Source organism: Lissotriton vulgaris, chromosome 11, assembly GCF_964263255.1.
Source record: "Lissotriton vulgaris chromosome 11, aLisVul1.2, whole genome shotgun sequence".
Classification (NCBI taxonomy): Eukaryota; Metazoa; Chordata; class Amphibia; order Caudata; family Salamandridae; genus Lissotriton; species Lissotriton vulgaris.
The window spans coordinates 872,157,782-872,173,053 of NC_141699.1; the positions used below are offsets into that span (position 1 = coordinate 872,157,782).

General features: G+C 43.4%; 1 protein-coding gene across 1 annotated transcript in view; it reads right to left on the reverse strand.

The window, feature by feature from the left end:
• KIF1A (kinesin family member 1A) overlaps positions 1–15,272 on the reverse strand; it is a 2,508,766-nt gene that overhangs the window by 2,444,278 nt on the left and 49,216 nt on the right. The gene's annotated exons all lie outside the window — the stretch shown is intronic.

The window sequence follows — 15,272 nt, forward strand, 5'->3', positions numbered from 1 at the left end:
CGAACGCAGCTAATACGCCGATTGTAAATGAACATAACCAGATGTTTGGAGACTTACAAAAGGTCTTTTACAAGGAAGTGTCCTATATGAAACCTAAGCCGGTAAAGGAGGAAGAATGGTTTGACTCATCAGGTAAACTGGCCAAGAGATCTCTAAAGTCATCTATTTTAGCGGGCGACAGGACTAAAATTAGTACAGCCAGACATATCTACAAAGCCAGACTAAAAAGGGCAAAAATGGACCGGGATAAAAAAACTCTGGAAATTGGGTGTCGCATTTTATGGCTGTTTACACAGCAAAATAATATAATGACCTTGGGCCGAGCAGCTGTCAGGTCTCTTCCATAAAGATAGACATTGCAGTCTGGGAAATAACTGATACCCTCAGTTTCCTTTAGTTTAGATGATACAAGTAGTGCTATTAGCTCTCTGCCAAGGCACCAGCACCAGACAAAATGCTGGGTGACTTATACAAAACTGATACACAAATTTGGACAATTTACCTGAATTTGTTAGCTAATGACATTGCTGCACGGGGTGAATTATCTGAATCATGGAGAGGAGCTAAGATCATAACCATATATAACAAACATTGGTATAGCAAATAGGTCTCGCCTTTGGGACCTTATAAGTGTTTAGCCATGGAACAGTTGATGTTGTTGCACCAAGGATATTATGCTACATAACTAAATACTTGTATGTTCTGAAAGGCGAGACGTATTGGCTATGACAATGTTTTTATAGCATAACTAGGGGCCAGATGTCTCAAGGCTTTTGCGACTCGCAAAGGCCGAAATTCGCATTTTTTCCTATGTATCAAAAAATCGCAATTTAAGGAATCGCAATAATTTGCGATTCCTTATTTTGCCATAGCATTTAAGGAATCGCAATGATATGTATGAAACATTTTTGAAGTGCGAATTTGTGTTAAGGAATCGCAATTTACCACCAACTTGTAGTTGGTGGTAATTTACGATTTCTTTTAATAATGCCCTATTTGGCATTTGTGAGGGTGGTATGTGACACACATACATGCCCATAGGGCATGTATGTGTGCCACATGCACACACATGTAAATTTCAGGGGTGCAGCAGGGTGTCTTTGAGACACCCCTGCACCCTTGTAATAATTCTCAAATTGCGATTAGCAAATTGCGAATTCGCAATTTGAGAAATATTGCACTATCATTTCTATGGGCCTCCTGGCCCATAGGAATGCATTGGAAATTATTATTCTTTATTTGCGAATTTGCAAATTGTTAATTCGCAAATAAAGAATAATAAGGAATCTCTAAAAAATAGCGATTTTGTACATACATACCGTTTTGCGAATTCTAAATAGCAATTCGCAAAAAAACGCTATGTAGAAATCGTAAAACGATATCTTGATACATCTGGCCCTATGTTTCTAAACACTACTACAAAGTAATGAATTGTGTGCTACTGAAAAATCTTGTTCTAGCTTTTTTGCTTAAAAAGCAAATGTTGAACAGCTTTACAATTAGTTTTAATGCTAAATTAGCCTGAAGGCTAAAAATATAAAATGTACCTTCTGAGCAATGTGCAGTAATATTTGTTTAGCATACATAAAACACCCAATTAGAACTTGGTAGTTTGGATTTTATTTTTGAGCTATTGGCATTGCAAATATGTGTTGTTTTGTTGGCACCTTATAAGTGTGTAACCAAAGATATTGGCAATGGTTTGTCCAGGAATAACTGACACATCCATATTCAATACACATGACAAATATATAAATATATTAAATCCAGCTCTAAAACTAATCAATAAAATCATACACACCTGTCATAACCCATACACAGTAATACATTTCACTAAATAGACAAATAATGAACTACCAAATTGTTTATAAATCATTCTCATGTCGATATACACATACTGATCTGGAATATTACCCTTCAAACATATATTATATTGTCTTGTATGGATCAAGTTATGGCGCATGGCAGAAATTCCAATAGCCTAATATCATTGATGATATTAGGCTGTATTTGATATATTTATGTCTTTGTCATGTTTGTGTATATTTTTTTAATATTGAAATAAAATATGTTTGTAGTGTGTAACTAGGCTGGGTCGACTGGGGCTGATAGCAAAGAGGTGCATGACCGGTGGAAGGCGACACCATTCAATGCTCCCCTTGTCTCTTTCCAGTATGACGAATGGAGTAACCCCACATATCCCATGCATGAGACGGCAGCTGGTTTTCGTCAGGGCTCCTTTAACTGGGAGAGTGCTATGGAGGAGACCCACTCCGCTACTGACGTCACTGTGCCTAGCCCAATAAGGACGGGGGAATCAAGTCCTTGCAGGCGTGTGGAACCACTGGTGAAAAGGAGAGGAAAGAGATGGAAGAAGTCGCGAGTGGAGGAGAGTGGACGCTGTCAGCAGGAGAAAGGATTTGGGATGTTGCTGTGGAGTACGCGTGAGTCCTGGGAAAGCCAGGATGCCAACGAAACCGGGCTTCGCCCAGCCACACTCACGGAGGAGCGTGGCTCTTCCAGGTACGGGACCAGTTTGCAGGCTGGGTTGGGAGGCGGGAGAATCCCAACAAGTAGACTGGAACTCTCTTCTGTCCTCTGCCTGTTCCCTGCCCTCGAGCACCCTCACATTTCCAAGTAGATGTGTGTCACGGGTTGGGTGCCCCCTCACTACCTTCCCCTGTTTTTGCCTTTGGTTCATCACACTCATACCCTGTATTACTTCTTTCCCCATCAATCTATGCAGAGCCTCTAGACTCTGTAACCCGGATTGTGGCCTGTGGAGACCCCGTGCAGAGCGAAAAGATGTAGTGCATGACGGATAAGAAGTCATGATCCCCATCCCACACTAAAAGACTGGCTTCTCGAAGGAGAAGAGTATCAAATAATAAAACCTTCTCTATCACTATCTGGTAATTAGACCGATTTCTCTAACCCACTACAACTGGTGGAGAATACAGGCATAAATCTGTCCGTCAGTAATCCCATGATGGATGCTCTTATTCAACATCTAGTGAAAAGTCAGGAAAAATTAGGATGGGCTGTGGAACGGTAAATGACTTCGGTGCAGCCCAACTGGGACTTCATCAAAGATTCCATAGCTGCCCAGTCAGAGGGTTTCCAGAAAGTGTTAACAGAACCAGCTGCCCCTCTGCCGAGAGAACACCGGGGTATGCTGCATGGACCCTCGGGGGTTTCATTACAGAAATATGTGTCAGGGGAGGACCCTGAAGCGTTCTTGCTAAACTTTGAAAGGGCCGCCAGGGCAGGTGGTCCATAGACAAATGGCCTTTTTTCTGGCACCCCTGTTGACAAGGGAAGCCCAAGCAACGTACCAGGTGGCAAACGCCATGGGGGATAAGCCGTATGCCGAGATAAAGGACATCATTCTGGATCATTTGGGCCTTGATGCAGAAGCCCACCGGGTACGTTTTCGCAAAGAAAGAGGGGCACCAGGCGAAAACTCTAAGACATTGTTCTTTCGCTTGAAAATGGCCACAGATGAATGGCTGAAACAGCAAGTGAGCACAAAAGAGGAAATCATGGATTGTATCTACTTGGAACAATATCTTGATGCACTCCCCTATAACACCAAAAGGTGGCTTAGGCAACATAATAACCTCTCTACGGAACAAGCCATTAAAATGGCTACAACCTTTTCAAGAGCCCAGCCACGAACCCCCATCTGGGAGACGGAAAAGCCAAACCACCCAGTCCTGCAAAATATGAGAGAAAACATCGACCCATCACAGAACCAACTAAGATACAACCACAGAGAACCGAAATACCGACCTTCAAGGGCCCTCAATGTTTTGAATGTGGGGACTGGGGCCACATAGACCGCCTGTGTCCAAGACGTAAATCAACGGAGGAACCCATCGAAGTAGAGTACATTCCAAAATCCCTCCTGCACACTCCTGAGATGGAAAGTGCGTTTTATTTGAGTGTAAAGGTTAATGGGAGGCCGGTAAAAGCTTTGCTAGACTCATGCTGTAGGCAGTCGGTCATACAGGGGACCCTCATAAGACCTACACAAATAATTCCAGACATTACAGTTCATATATGATGTGTCCATGGGGATGTGAAGCCATACCCTGTGGCTTCTGTAACTCTCCTCCCCATCAATGGTAGGCTCCGGGTGGGGTTTTTAGAGGGCTTGCCCGAGGAGTTGATTATTGGGACAGAAAACCCAGACATCCTTGAGTTATTCCTACAGACCATACCTACAGAGAGAGTAGGACACGTAGTCACGCCCCTCTACCAGCTCTTATAACTCCGGAACCATGGCTCCTGGATAGGAGCTTTAGATTTGCTCAGGCCAATGACGGTACCCTACACAATGCTTGGAAATATGCTCACATCAATCAGGACAACCCTTCCTCATCATATCCCCATTTTTTATTCAAAGAATGGTTGCTATACCGCAGGGGCTCTATAGATGACCCGGCTCAGTTACTGATTCCCACATCATTTAGGGAGCAAATTTTGTTTTTTTCCCATTCTCACCTCACTGCCCGGCATATTGGGGCCGAGAAGATGACACAAAACGTCCTAGGACATTTTTTTGGGCCCGGAATATACATGGACATCAAGACCCATTGCCAAACATGTGAAGTATCCCAAAAGAAAAACACGCATCGACCTCCAGTAGTTCCCCTCCAACCCTTGCCGGATGTATGTCATTACTATGCAGTTTCTACACCGCGCTACCATTACAACGCAGGTATCACAACGCAAGTCGTTACAACAACTTGTGCTGTAGGTGCTGGACTTAGGAATAGTACAATTTACTATTCTAACTCCAGCCTACGCAATAGTAGGGAAGGTGTTAGAAAAGTAAATCTACTATTCCTTAGTCTCTAGCGCCATCCAGCGCAAGTCGTAGTAATGACTTGCATTGTGATTCCTGCGTTGTAATGGTAGCGCCGTGTAGAAACCGCGTAGTAATGGATGTTCCCCACCCTTGCCCATAGTGGGGACCCCGTTTGAAAGGGTTGGGATGGACCTAATTGGTCCCCTACCCAAAACAAGGAAAGGCAACCAATATGCTCTAGTGATAGTCGATTATGCGACCCGCTACCCAGAGGCATTTCCCCTGAGGGCCCCTTCAACCCCCAACATCTCAGAGCGACTGATAGAACTGTTTTCCCGGATAGGGTTTCCTAAAGAAATCTTGACTTATCAGGGTACCCCGTTTGTCTCTCAACTTATGAATGAGGTATGTCAAATCCTGAATATCCATCACATAAAGACCTCGGTGTACAATCCTCAAACTGATGGTCTCATCGAGAGATATAACGGGACCTTAAAATCTACCCTGAAGAAGATGCTAGCAGTCGAGTGCAAAGAGTGGGACCCTTTGGCTCTATATGTTATCACAGCCCAGGTCCAGAGCAGTCTGGGCTGTTCATTGTTTGAAATGCTCTATGGAAGACAGCCAAGATCACTGCTCGATATGACGAAGGAGCCCTGGGAAAGAGAGGAGGCATGTTGGACTATACCCAACAGCTTTAGTTTTATAGTTTATTTATTTGCATAGTTCGTTAAAACCATTGCAATTAAAAAAATATTTCATTTCAAGACAATCTATACGTATAAAACTCCATGCTTCTAAAAACTTTCAAATACTTTTTTTTTTAAACAGTGCTGTGATTGTGCAAAATTACAAATCTAGTGTCAAGTTTTTAGACACATTATATCCGGTCGTGCATATCTCATTTTTTCTCCGAGGTATCTGATTTAAGTCCATATATTCCTTTAAATATCAAAAAGGTAATACGTACAAAATGAAGTGCCTATGGCTCAAAAATAGGGGTCATTGGTACTTGACATCGAGCTCCTCCTGTGCCTGCGTTTGTTACCCGTGTGATTTAACTATTATCAATAACTAGGTTTCCGGCATTTTATTTTCACATATCCTCAAGAACCTTACCAAGGAACAGTTCAATTGAGGGTCGCTGGGTGTAAAACATGCCAGAACAGCCTGTCCCCTAGTTTGAACCCTTCTCTAATTAAAATTAACTTTCGCCAGTTGTTTTGGTTCTTGTAAGAGTTCTTTGCAGGAGCATAGCAGATGCAGCAGGTCTTCCAGTACTCACCCACATAGACTGCACCGGGGATCCTCCTTCTCCCTTAGCCAGGGTGGAAGATCCTGTATGGAGGGTAGCAGACCAAATCTATACTTCATAAAGCTAATTTGTGTATGTTTTGCTAAGCCCAAATGATCAGGACTATGTTGTTCGCAAATAGGAGACATGGCAGTAAGTTTTCTCCCAATTTTGGAGTGTGTGAGTTACAGGCATTTAGTATAGGTGCAAGATCAGCTATAAACAGATTAAAGAGTGTGGGGGCTAAAACGCATCCTTGTTTAAGCCCTTTGTCCAGTGGTATGCGTCTCTACAGAAATGATCCATCGTCCAACTTGATCTGAACCCAAGTGTCAGTGTGCAGAATTATCATTAGATTTAAAAGGGATTGGGGGAGCCCCCAGCAATGCAGTTTGGTCCATAGTCTGTTTCGATTGACATGATCAAAGGCTGCTTTATAATCGTTAAAAAAAAATATATGCAGGGGCCTCCTTGATGTTTCCGCCTTGTCAAAACTTATTGACATCGTTAATATGTTTGTGGTTGTCCCCACTTCTTTCGCAAATCCAGTCTGGTTTAATGGTATAAAGGATTTCTCTTCTGCCCATGCCTGGAGCTCCTCTAGTAACATTCCGACAAAAAATCTTGCCTTGTTGTCCATTATAGCCACTAGCCGATAGTTTTGTGGAGTTGACCTTTCCCCTGACTTGTGAATTGGTGAAATAATAGATCCTCTCCAAGAGTCTGGCAGGATGTTTGTCATCCTTATTTCCCTGAACAGTGGTTCTAGTGCTTCCGCCAAAAAAGTTGACTCTTGCTTGTAGAGTGCCGGTGGTATTCCATTTGGGCTGGGTGCCCCTTCTCTTCTGCCCTTGCCTTTTAATGATCCTAATTCGGTTAATTGGTAAATCCCCATTTGAGACGTCTCCATCTGCTTGCTCTACTGCGGTCTGTTTGCTTTTTGCGTACGCCATAGTGGTGTTCAGACCTTCTGATACAACTGAGAAAACTTTCCCCTTTACACTAGACTCTGTGTCTAGATGGAAATGAGGCCAAAGATCTTTTGCGCATGCTTCCTCCGAGATGTTTGAAGAAATCCCATTGTGGTTATGATGACAAATTGACTTATGGTTCTCCACAAACGTGCACTGTTAATTTGTTTAATGTCAGAGATCGTTCTCAACTTCTCTGTTAGCATTCCTTTTTTGTTTTCTCAATATAGCCTTGTTCTTTCGCAGTAAGTTTAGTTGTATTGTATCATGTGGGCTACACCGAAGCGGATTCAATGAGCGATAGATGGAATTCTTTGGGTGCTTGATTACTTTCTTTGCAGATTGCGACATGGATTTCACTTCTCCAAATCTCTGCTGGTTTTGGGGTTTGATCTTAGTAACATAAACTGCCATGGTTTCCGTGAAGGTTTCCCACTTCCTGACTTTGTCTTGTCGGGCCCTCATGTCGAAGTGTTCTTTTGCAGTTCCTAGCATTCTGCAGACTGTAGCAGTCCCAAATTTGATTCTTTTATGGTCAATGGTGAAATCTGATCCTCGAGGTGCCCGGCACCGCTCGAACATATAGACAATTGTTCCAAGCTCGATTTCTTGTGACCGGTGATCACTTTCTCCTTTATCACCCAGTTGGAATGAGATAATTTGATGGAACAACTCAAGAGAGACAAAAATGTAGTCCAATATGGTGTTCGTTGTTGTTGAGATGTGAGTTGCTACAGGGTCATTTTCTCCTCTTGATCTGCCATTTAATCCTCTTAGATTTAGATGTTCCAGTTCCTCCAGGGCCGACTGTCCAGCCTTAGTTTGTTTGCATGGTTACAGTTTCCCTTGCGTTGGGATGTTCCAAATTGTATTTTGTAAGGATACTTCATCATTCAAGGAGGAGCCCATTAGTTTTAAATGTAGGTCTCCTGTAAGAATAAGTTCAGTTATAGGTCCTTCTCTAATACATGTTTCAACAAAATTACACATTTATTTTATTAATTTGCTTTTTCGTTTTGGTTGGATATAAACATTTATTATTGTGATGTTGGTATCCTTTACATGTGTTGACGTTGAAGAAAATAAGTTTACAGCCAGAGTTGCTGGTGATGTAGGACCCAATTCACAGGCGGTTAGATTGAATGTACTTGCAATATATATGACCATCCCTCCCTGGAGGTGTCCGTGCTTTGACCCTGCTCATCACTTGTGTAAAAATGCAGGAATCCTTGCAAATGAGGAGGATCAATCAGCCAGGTCTCTTGTAAAGCCAAAATATCAAAAGCCCCGATATGGTTGATGAAATACAGATTGTTTATTTGCCAGACCATTCACATTCCATGAGCATATCTGTATGGACCCTTTCGTGCCTGGCCTTTTTGGTGTACCTGGAAATTGTCAATCTTTTTTTGTTGTTATTTATTGTTCTTGAGATCACCTGCAGTTTCAAAGTCATTTTCTATTGAACAAGTATTAAAATTAATAAAAGATTTAGAACCTGAGGGAGCTCCAGGTCCCAATGGACTACCAAATGCCCTGTTTCGGCATGACCCTCCATTTCGATCTTGTCTCCTTTACCAAAGCTATAACATGTGGTCTGATTCCTGAGTCCTGGAGAGGAAGCATCCTTAACCCAATCCACAAGTTGGGTTCCCGCTCAGATCCCTCCAACTACAGGTTGATTGCACTGATAGATGTGGAGACGAAATTATACGCATCTAACCTCTTGGTTGAGTTAGAGGCTTGGGTCAGCCGATCAAACTTAATACCCTACACGCAAACTGGATTTCGGGCAGGGATGGGCACCCTCACCAATATCTCAGCGGTTACTCTCATAGTCAAAATCTAGGCCTTTGTGTGTCTGCTTTATCGACCTAATAGTGGCTTTCGATAAAGTTTCAAGAGCTAACTTATGGGCAAAAATGCAAGACTGGGGAGTTCCGCCACGACTCCTGGTGGCCATCGTCAATCTGTATTCACACACTTTGGTGCAAAAGGAGATGGGTCCAGTTTTACTGGCAAAATTCCGACATTCAAACGGCTAAAACAGGGTTGCGTATAAGCGCCTGTGTCTATTTAACTGTTACACCTCCGACCGTGATAAGTGCCTTCGGTTAATCCAAGCCAACCCTCCGAAATTGGGCAAAATACCGTCACCGTGCCTCCAAAATGCCGACGACAACGTCCTGCTAGGACAAACTCCTGTAGGCCTGCAGAAACTGGTTCCAGAATTAGGAGTCTACACTACTCTGAACCAATTTACGATTAACCACCAAAAAACACAAGTTATGTGTTTCTCCAAATCCAATAAAACATCAAAAAGGCATACTTTTTCCTGCAAATTGGGTGAGCATCCACTGACCAGGGTTACATGCTATAAATATCTAGGGTTTCAGCTAGATTGTAAGCTTAACTTTAAATCACACTTGGACCAAGGCTGTATGAAAGCCAAACAACTGCTGTTCGCTTTTAAAACCCTAAGGAAAAAATGTATAGGATGCTTCACCGGCCATCTGCTTAAAGTGATTGCTGCAATTTTTTTACCTTCCATCTCATACGGCTCGGAAATTCTGAACACTAAAGATGCCACAGTCCTAAATACAGCACAATCCACCCTTTTTAAGAGACTGTTTTCAATACCACTACATACCTCACAAGCACAAATCCACCTACAATATGGATTAAAAAATCAGATCATGGCCAGACAAGGTGCCTTAGTAAAATATTACTGGAGGATGAGGGAGGCAGAAGACAGCACCTTAGCCCTTCAGTGTTGGGTCGAGATTGAAAACCAAATGAGCCTAGTCAATTCAACCACAACAGTCCTGATGGAATCCCTGTCTGCATTACAGCTAGAGGATGCTTGGCTCACCCTCGAGCAGACCTCTTTATTGACTGATAAAACAAACTTTGAAAAAAAACATCACACCTAGGCTGTGATACAGGCCTAGCAGAGGCTGAAGCTGCAACAATACCTGTTGGAACAATTCTCCCACCAGAAAAAGTATTATCTGACTTTGCTACAAATGGGATCTTTCCCCTCAAAGGATTTGACCCCAAAATGGAAACAAACATGGCCATCCAAGTAATGCCGCCTCTGTGGTCAAGGGGAAGAGTCATTACTACATTTACTATGTACTTGCCCTTTCTTATTGGAAACTCGAAAATCCATCCTCCGGGAGGCTCTAAGGAAGGACAAATAAGAACATGTAGAGCAGCGGTCATTAACCCCTTGCCTGCTGATGACGGAACCGCTCCGTCATCAGCTGCGGTGGCGCTGTGCTGACGACGGAGCGGTTCCGTCATGGCCCACCCGACGCTCCTGCGCGGTGCGAATTCCGCGCCTGCGCTGAGCGTTCCATTGAGCGGGGGGGCAATGACGGAACCGCTCCGTCATAAGCACAGCGCAACTGACGCTTGTGACGGAGCGGTTCCGTCACCAGCATGCGCCGCCACGTGGCTGCCCCGCCCCCTTAGCACTGCGGCGGAATAGCCGCCGCAGTGAAGGGGTTAAGTGTGTTGGAGGGTCGTCGATTCCCCTGTCCTGCAGAGCCATAATACTTTGGAAAATCGCGGCAAAAGAACTGGCAAAAAGCGACTCTAGCCAAGTAGCCAATTAATTGGCACATATTTCCCAAATGCACTGTTAAACTCGTCATTATTTTAAAATATTAAGCTGCCCCTTATTGTGATGTTGACCTCAAGTCCTTTTTACGTTTTAAAATGTATACTCTAAAGCATTGTGTTTTATGATGGTTGTCCATCCTTTTATGATTTTTAATGAATCTAATAAAATTATATTTCGACTTGACTTGTTCTTAAGATCCATCTTATATCAGAATCCCAATTCTGCAATGTAGTGAAGTCATATTAGATTTCTGGTTCGACTGAAAGGACTTCCCCATTTATTTTGCAGTGGGCCATGGCTCCTTTCAGTACTGATGCAGTAGGCCTGTTTGCGTTCACCTCAATTTCCCTTGTGTGTTTTGGCCTTAATAGGTCCAGGTATCCAGGCTTAATATGTGGGGTAATGGTTATCCCCCAGGTCTTGAAAATGTCGCTTCCTCGATATATTCTTTGTGAAATAGTAGATAAATTCCATGTTGCTTTAGTTTTTTCTCCTGCCATGGAGTCCTTGCATTTAATTAATTCTATCAAGTCTAGGTCAGTTGTCTTGATCTCAGTCAAGGATGGAATGTGGGATAGCAGACGTAGTATGTTGCCTCGATTCATGATGTCATACCTCCCCTAGAGGTGTTTTCTGGTATAAACCATAGGGCGTTTGTTTCCTCCATATTTATCCCTTTGGGGTCCGATTTTTGCTTAGTATTTTGAATGGCAGCGTTGTTCTGACATCCTCCTCTCCCCCTCGGGTTCCCTTCTGCTCTTATCAGTTGCACCTTTGTTCAGCTTCCGCCAAGCGTTCTGCGGATTCTCTCTGATTTGATTCCCAACTAATTTGGTTGGGCTCTGGAAGCACCTCAGGATGCTGTCCCTGATAATGTGCTGTGTTCGTAGAGGAAGAAGTTTGATTGTCTGTAATATCCTTATCACGGAATTGACCGGTATTTATAATCTCCATTTCCCTACGGTCCATGATCTTGTTGAAAAAATGGCTCCTCTTCATGTTCTCTAGTTCCATGCATTTAATATCCCGGTTGTCCAGGCTCACCTTGCTTTCCCCAGAGACTTGACCATTTGTACTAGGATTTTGAGAAATTCCTGGTGGCGTATCATCCTTTATACAGTTTTGCAGCTGAGTTCCCGTCGTAGTTTCTACTTCAATATTTTTTATACAATTTATTGAGCAGTTTCTTCCCAAAGATAGTTGTGTAGATTCGATATCCACTCCCTCCCCAAGTTGCTCTATCTTTCTGGCTTCTTGGGCCCTGATAGGGGACTTATGACGTATTCCCACCTTTATTTCAGTGCCTTTTGTTTTAGTTGTTTCTGGTTTGGATAGATTTTGTTGATTTGTTTCTTTTTGGGTTGATGTTTCCCCGAAGAGGTGCAAAAAAAACGTTATTGTCACAGTTTTGTTTTTGATTCCGACCTTTTCGTATTTGTGCGCGTCTTTGTTTTGCATTCATTTTAATTACTCCTTTCTCATCTCCTGTGGTATCCGGCACTTTGCTTGGTGTATGTGTATTTTGGCTGTTCAAATTTTCTCCATTATTTTGTGTTCCTTTAAACGTGGTAAGTGTCATGACTTTGTAATTTCCATTTGAGGATTGTTCCATAGTCAACTCAGTATGGCCGTTATTTGAGGATTTTTTGATTTGTGTACATAAATCCCTCAGCATTGTCGGTAGAGTGGCTAATTTATCAACAATCGGGCTGCATCCACAGGCTTGACTATTCGCTAGGACATAGTCCTGGATGCTTTGCAGAGAAGTAGTCAAGGTGCCTAGCTTGCTGTCAATTGCAACCACAAAGACTACCAAAGTATTCATTAAGGTTAGTTGTGTGTCCATTTTGTCGGATTGATATTGCAAGGGCTCTACCAGAAGTTGCACTGTTAGCAGACTTGCCCAGGCATTCCCAATATTAGGGTGCTGCATGTCTTCGTGTTGATTTCCGGATGAGCTCTTAAGGCATCCTGGTACATTTGTTTTTGCTTGTGTCCCCACCACTCCATTATGGGCCATATGTCCCATTTGCCCCTCTGTTTTTATGTCTGCTGGGGCGTTATTCCTGCCGTTATCCTGTGAGTAGGTTTTGAGGAGCCCATCCCATTCCTCCTTGTTGAGGTATGAGAATTTGTCCAGATATTCACTATCATCCAATTCGCAAGAATGGGATAACGCAGGTTTGTGTTGAGTTGGTGATGTTGCAAGCAATTTTATGTGCACCGAGCCCAGATTTTCATTTAGGATTTAGGGTACATCTACTGCTGTTTTAGTTTTTTCTATTTCATCTGCAGGCATATGTATTCTTTTCTTTGTCTGCCAGTTTTCTTCTGTACTGTCTAGCTCACAAATGGTTAATGCCTCTATTGTGACACAATTTCCTCCTTCAGCTTTGTTCCTTGGTATACTCCTAGGCAAAGGAGCATTTGAAATGACTGAAATGTCTGTTACTTCAAGGTTATAAATGCCTTTTCCTTCAGTAGTGGCTTCCCGTTCGTCCCTGGCCCCCTATTTTGTATTCAACTCCTGTGTTATCCCTGTTACTTCTTCTTTGGGTTGATTCCTCAGGGTCTGGGACAACCGGGAGGCTGAAAAAGCTTGACACTGTACAATTGTTGGTGGATTGAGCTGGCTAGGTTAGCTGGACCGACTAGACCAGGAGTCTCCGTCCTATTACCTAGGCCTAGGTCTATGTTTCCTTCTCTCTCTCCGCTTTCCGTTTAGTGTCGGGCTGGAGGGGAGTCAGAAGGCCCATTGTTGGTGTAGGGTCTGAGAGAAGAGTGTCTTCCGCGATTTTTAGGAAGCAAAATTTTGTATCTATTTTTGGCAGAAAAAAGACGATGTTGTAAGATTTTCTTTTCTGGAGTTATGTTGATTATGTTGCTTGTCCTTTTGGTGTCAGGAGTTGATTTGAATAAAGCGTCCGGTTTCTGTATAGCAGGTCTGGTTTTTGCCTGCGGTTCACCCTCTGTAACGGCAGATGTTTTCAGCTTCCTTTTCTGCTTGCTGATATTATTTGTAGGTGCAGTCCCTCCACGCACACGTCCTTACCTAATATTTTGCAGTGTTGTGCTGTGCTGTTTTACCTACTGATTCACCGACTAGTTTACCTGGTTTTATTATTTGTTTTTGAATTTCCAGTCACTTTGCAGTTCTCTTATGCACCTTTTTTTATGAGTTTGTATAGATTTTATATCTGTTATGGAAAGTTTGCATCTTTTAGATCCTTTAAATCCTTAAAATATTGCTCCAATTGGTCACCCTATGTCCTACGGCCGATGCTCAGAACTGATGCCTAGGAATAGCAGTCAACAATCAACATTCAACAGTCAGCAGCAGCAGAAGGCAGCAAGGAAGCAGCAAGCAGCAGCAATAGCAATAGCTCAGCTGCGGGGGGCCTCAAAGGAGATGTACCCCCCAGAAGCAGCACAGAGTCTCCTAGGCTTGCGGCGGCAACTCTCCTCTCTACTCAGCTCCCAAAGCACAGCGCCCGGCACTAGATTCTTGGCCGATGCCGAAGCTGATGCTGCACCACGCTGCTCTCTTGCCTTGCCTTGCTTGCCTCCTGGGGGCTACAGAAATCCTCAGGACCCCCACTCCGCTGGTAATGGGGGTCAAACAGGACATTAGTGGTGGCAACAGCTCCTTGCTGCACTCGCAGCTGCACTCGCAGCTTCGTCCTCGGGGCTTCGCGGTTCCGGCTTCGGTTTTCGGCCTGAAAACACAGCCTGAATCTCAGTACCCAACAGCTTTAATCCAAGCTCGGAAAATTGAGGGACCTAGCATATTCCCAACTGGAAAGACTCAGAGAGAAGCAGAAGACCTTTTATAACTGTGGCAAGAAATGGAGGAGGCTGGTTCTGAATGATTGGGTGATGGTTCTTCTTCCCTCCTCCCCAAAAAATTCCAGTCTGAATGGATGGGCCCCTATAAAATCATATGTACCATAGAAAGGACAAGTTGTGAAGTTCAAATTACACCCTCTCGCAAGCAAATATATCACATAAACCTATTGAAAAAATGACTGGGCCCGTTATCCAAGACAGCTTATCTCACCTTGCCTACTCTTACGTCCGTCCCAACCACAATAGACCAACTCATCATCAACGACGATCTGTTAGAGGGAGAAAAGATCTCACTTCAAGCAACCCTTATTCCTTTCTCCTACCTCTTCTCGGATATCCCCGGGAGGACAACATTACCAGAACACAGTATAGAGACGACCCCAGGAAAAACGGTATAACAAAGGCCATATCGGATACCGGCAGCTAAAAGGGCAGCCGTCCTGAAAGAGGTACAAGACATGTTACAGATGGGAGTCATACGACCATCAAAAAGCGAGTGGTCGTCACCGATAGTGATGGTCCCCAAACCCGATGGCACATCAATATTTTGCATGGACTTCAGGGCTCTCAATGCGATTTCCACCTTTGACGCCTATCCTATCCCAAGGATTGATTAATTAATAGAGAAACTCAGAGAAGCCAAGTATATATCAACTTTGGACCTGGCCAAAGGATATGGTCAGGTCCCTTTATGCGAAGAAGATCGGAAGAAAACCGCGT